We start from the raw sequence: 5,847 nt of genomic DNA on the forward strand, positions 1-5,847 counted from the left end.
CGTTCTTCGCCGGCTCGGGCCGAGACTGGTGCCGGCGGACCCAGGCAGAACCCGGCGCCCTGGGGGCGCCTGGGGCGCCGGCACAAGCGAAAAGGGCGTGTGGGTCTGCCCTGTCGGTGAGTCCAGCGCCTATTCCCTCCGTTTCTTCCCGCTTTTCCCCCACTTCCCTCTCATTTTCTCCTTTCCTCCTGCCAATCTCCCTCCCGCTTGCCTCCCAGCCGTCCGCCATGCCACCGAAGAAGTACGTCGCCCCCCGCGCGGCGGCAACCGCGACCGCCTCCGTCGCCCAGCCGAAGCAGAGGAAGCCAATGGCGCCGCCGTCGAAGCCACCGGGCATGACAAACGCCGAGTGAAGGGCGGAAGTTTAGGGACGGGAGGCTGTCACCACTGACCAACGCAACAGGGCCATCGCCAAGAAGGTCTGCGACAATGCGGCGCGCACGGCTGCGGCTGCCGCTTCGGCGGACCAAGCCGAGGCCGAGGCGACTCGCGCGGGGATGATGAATCCACCGGGCAGCCACGCCTAGTACGCTCCCTGGGGCCAGCAAAGCGTCGGCTCTCCGTCGCTGTAGCCATGGGGATCACCCTCGCCGAGCTACGCCGACGGGGACGCGCACGGTGGGTTCAACCCAAACATCACCTTTCCCCATGGACACCTGGCCCAGCGCACGCCCTCGCCCGCCTTCGCCGGCGTGCAGTACCCTCCATACAACTACTCGGCGCCCGCCTACGCGTCCTCCCCGACGCCCCATCTACGCCGTTGCGCGCTGCCCTTCTCGCACCTCGGCGACACCGACAAGACCGAGGGCGACATGGACGACATCATCGCGACAGGTTCGGCCGCGGCCGCCGCGTCTCCCGGGTTTGTCACCCAGGACGAGACGGTGGATCGCAGCGGCGGCATGGACGGCGAGCTCAGCTACGTCTACGGCGAGGACGAGCAGAAGGAGTAGGAGCAGGAGGAGGAGGATGACGACGACGAGGAGGAGGAGGAGGAGCAGCCGGCGCCTGTTCCGGCGAAGGAGCGCAAGAAGAAGAAGCAGGCGGCCAGGTCAGGCGAGCCGCGCATCAAGTGGGCGTCCAAGGAGGAGGAATGCCTCGCCGAAGCATGGAAAGTCGTCTGCCTCGACCCGACCACCGGCACGAACCAGAGCATCGAGACGTACTGGGAACGCATCGAGGCCGAGTTCGACGAGCGCAAGCTCGTCGACCCCTACTTCAAAGGCGTCTACATGCAGCGCGGCTCGAAGGCGATGGCGAACCATTGGGGGCGTATCCAGGGGGCGTGCAAAAAATGGCATGGGGTCGTCGAGGAGGTCGCGGCTCGCCCGGAGAGCGGCGCCGGCGTTGAGGATCAGGTATGCCACGCCGGTCTCCCGCCTCTCTTCGCCGTGTACGCCTGCCAACTGTTTGTTCCTCCGCGCAGTTGTTGCGCATGTTCGCCCTGTACCGGCAGAGAAACAGCGACGCCGAATTCAAGTACCTCCATGTTTACAAGCGCATTGACAAGTGCGAAAAGTGGGCGGAAGTCCGGCGCACCCTCGACAAGGCCAAGGAGACCTACAAGCCGGACGCGCCGACTCCTGGCGCATCGGAAGGGCGGCCGGACAGCAACAAAGGTGCCAAGAAGGGGAAACACACCGACGCGGCTACCGCTCGAGTGCACGAGTCCATCGAGCACTGCCTCGCCGACGTGGAGGCCCGGGCCATCCTTCGTGAAGAGAAGACCGACGCGCGGTGGTCGGCGTTGATGTCGAGCAGCGCCGTCAAGCTCGACCTGCTCCGGACCAACGTCGCCGCGAAGAAGAGAAACACCGACCTGGCTGCTGGGCGGGGCGGACATGCTCCAGAGCATCGACGAGGCGGTCAAGGCGTGGTACTTGGCGGAGTGCGGCCTCATCCTGAACCAGCTTCTCTCGACACCGACGCCGACGCCGCCGCCAAGCCCGTGTGATGACGCCTCCACGACGCCCAGTAGCACCGATGACGCGCCGAGACCGCCCAGCGCAGAAGCAGCTCCGACACCGCCAAGTTCGCGCACGCCAACTCCGCCAACGCCTGGGGCAGAGCCCGCCGAGTGATGCGAATGCGAACTTCTGCCGCTCTATCTTTTGTACGCCTGTCCGATCGCCGAACTGTGACTTGCGATCGTCGGACTTGTGTGACGTCTTTTGTGAGCGGGAACGACCAAGTTTGAATTTTCCGCGTCCTGAAGACGTGACTGGAAGCTAGATCACCCTCAGGGACCGAACTAGCGCCGGTTCGCTCCCAGACCGCTCTTTTTTAACGCCCTGAGGGGCCGAACGGCTGGAGATGCTCTTATTCCTCACCCAGCCTATCTCTCACGGCTACACCTCCAAAATCGTAAGAAACGGAAGGACCGGAGGTAATATTACAGCCTAAACAAGGAACACGTCTCTGTTCCGTAAAGCAAAGGGAATCAGTATAATATTACCTCATGCATGCGAATAATTTACATCGTACACGTAAGCAAACTATATGGCGCATCAAAGTGGCAGCGTAGAAATCAAACGATGCTGTCGTAATCTCACAGAGTGAATAACGGAGGCTTCCGTGACTTACAGTGACGTGTTCCTTTATTAGTACCCCACTTGATTAGGGTGCAACGCATTTATCTTATGACTTATTTTGTCGATAAAATCATGCTTATCAAATTTCCCTGTAGAGGTACTAGTTGTAGTTTCTTCTTGTAATTAATGTGTGTGTGTTTTCAGAATATTATGCTAGTCTGGTCAATAACTAAGATGTTAAGTGTGTATCCGAGAAAACTGATGTTGACTTCTTGGTTCTGGATTTTTTCTCTGCATTTGACTCCAATATATTGCACAACAATTGTCTACTAGATTATCTTGACGTGTGTTTCACCTCATTAGCTCTAGATCACACACAAAAAGATTTCCTGGGTATTGTTGCAAGACATGAGAATTACTGGAATGGTTCATTACACCACGGCAGAACTACTCACAAAGCACTTGGATTTCCTGACAAAATTAACTAGGTTTTTTTACAATGAACAAAGGCGATGTGATTTCATCACACATAAATAAAAAAAATCAGTATGCTGCTTGACAAAGTAGCATTTAAAGAAAATCAATATCTGTAGAGAAAACTATCTTTCTGTAGTAGAACAATCTCATGTCAATCTTGAGATGGGCACGCGAATCAACCTGTGGTTGAGTTGGTTAGGTGGATAGTGGTATCCCCAACCCACCAGGGTTCAAATCCTAGTGCTCGCATTATTCCTAGATTTATTTTAGGATTTCCGGCGATGCACTTTCAGTGGGAGGAGACATTCCCGTCGACGACGAGGCGCCTACGGTGACTTCGTAAATCTCAAGATGATATGCCGGCTTAGTCTCTCGGAGGTGCTCATAGGGGTAGGGTGTGCGTGTGTGCGTTCATAGGGGTGAGTGTATGCGCGTGTATATGAGCGCTTGTGTCTGTACTGATGCTCAAAAAAAATCTTGAGATGGGCACTGGTCTTCTTTTGGCCAAACTCAAACATTTGCATTTCAAATACTAAGAGGTTGCAAATTCCCCATCTAGATGAACCTACAATTTCTACAAAGTTGTACTTCCATTTAGCCTTTGCGCCATCCTCATCTGAATGACCCTAATGTTTCTGTAACGATTACTGAAAAAGTTCTAGTGCTTGGAAAATTGTTACATGTAGCAATATCATTGCAGCTCCTCGCTAGATGCAAAATGTAACCAAAGAAAACTGTAAGCTGAAAAGATGAACATTAGTTTCAAAGGTACTCTCCATAATCCAGCAGCCACATATTAGAAGGAACTACATAAAAATGACAAGGAACTAAAAGAGACTTATCCATGGCAGTGCTAAAAGAGCCCCAAGGAAGAATAAATTTATCATATTCGAAAACATAGCTCCGAAAGCTAAAAGAATGGGTCAAAGATGAGCAAAACCAACGAGTGCGGCGAATCTGCACCCGGCCTCGGCTGCACCCGCGCTCACGGAAAAAATCAAAAAAAATACTAGAAAAATTCAAAAGAAAATTGTGTGGTAGATAATTTGATGCATGAGGTTCGCTCCAAATTTGAACTCATTTGAACATTTGAGTAGCTCTGGGCAAAAAAGACAAAACCGAGGTCTGTAAAACAGTTTACTGTTTAGGAACTGTTTTGACCCGATTTGTCTTTTTTGCCCAGAACTACTCAGATGTCCAAATGAGATGAAATTTGGAGCGGACCTCACGCATCAAAAGATCTACCACACAAATGTTTTTTGGAATTTTTTGAAATTTTTTAGTATTTGTTTTGAATTTTTTTCTGAGCGGGTGCAGCTGAGCCCGTGCTCAGATGCAGATTTTCGAAAACCAACACTTAATAGTATATAAGAATCTGAAGCAAAGCCCAAGAGAAATTTTATTTGTTGCAAAAAAAGTAAATATTAAATCTGCAAGCTACAATATAAAGTAGAAATTGGAAAATTAGGAAGCTACAATATAAGCAAACCTTTCTATGATAGTGGAAACCACCTGAAGAAACTAGAGAAACCTATTTATACGGTGTTGCCGTACACCATATTTTTATGTGTGGAAGAAGCCAAGATGGTATTAGAATGTTCGGAATTCAGACCAGCATTTTTCAATTTACCCCTGACTGTAAAAGCTTGTTATACTTACAGAGATAAACATTTGTACACATTTTTGCACGTTTAAGTTTATGTTTGTCAGCACTTGAACAAGGATTGAATTACTGGAAGAAAATCTTGGTATACAGAAACTATAGGTTTCTGGAAAGTTGGCGCTGTCAAATTTTACTGTGATATTTTCTTTCATCAAGTATTGGTGCAGGGTAGCAGACAAGATAAATAAAGCAAGAGAGATATGTGCAGGATTTCGACTATATACGAAAGATTAAGCCATTGTTTGTTACGGCCAGCATAATCTATCCTAAGATGTACAGAAATAATACGGAGAAGAATGCAGTGAGCAAATGCACATCTGTCTTCGAGTTCCTTATTGATTGCAAAGAAAATACAGATACGAAAAATGAAGTGGCAGCTAATTTGCATTACTAATTGATGAAACAATGTATGTGCACTGAAAACAAGTCAAATTGGACGCCTGTTCAAAGACAGAAAAATAAAATTCGACATCTGCTCGGCACCGCTGTGATTTGCCCTCTAAAATTATTCAACAAAGTAGGCTAGTTATGCTAATAGCAATCTGCTTCTTCACGGGTTGGCTTGTATTCAATTAGCATGTTCAACAACTTCTTCATGGGTCGTTGAAGAGATTTGGATTAAACTCACTAGCACATAGTGGAGCAAGCAGCATGAATCGCTTGCGGTTGAAGCAGCGCAGTGACGACCCGACACCGTTCCTGTGGCCAGCAGACTATCACAAGTCGATTTGCCCAAAATTGAGGCCACACCCTGTACACCTTGCCGACATTGCTGCCGAGCACCATGTCGTCACAACCCCACCGTGGTCAGCCGCCGCTCCCCAATCCGCCCAGCCTTTCTTCCGACCACCATGACATTGCGCCCACCCGCTGCTCACTTAGATGTCGGCCACCACCCCCAAGCTAGTCGCCGTCGAAAACCGCATGCCACCATGATTTTTTTAGGGAATCGGCCACCACAATTAGAATAGGAAACGACGAGCTGGAGAAAGGGGGATATAGCTACCACGAACAGAAAGTTTTCTTTTTTGCAAATGTAAACTTACGTCGGCACTAAAAGATTTCACCTCACGCGTGGAGAGGCATAACACATTGATTGGATTAGATCCAAGAGAAATCTGACACGGTTGATTGACCAGGGTGCGTTATTACTTATGAATAAAGTTAATATATATA

Source organism: Triticum dicoccoides, chromosome 5A (genome assembly GCF_002162155.2).
Source record: "Triticum dicoccoides isolate Atlit2015 ecotype Zavitan chromosome 5A, WEW_v2.0, whole genome shotgun sequence".
NCBI lineage: Eukaryota > Viridiplantae > Streptophyta > Magnoliopsida > Poales > Poaceae > Triticum > Triticum dicoccoides.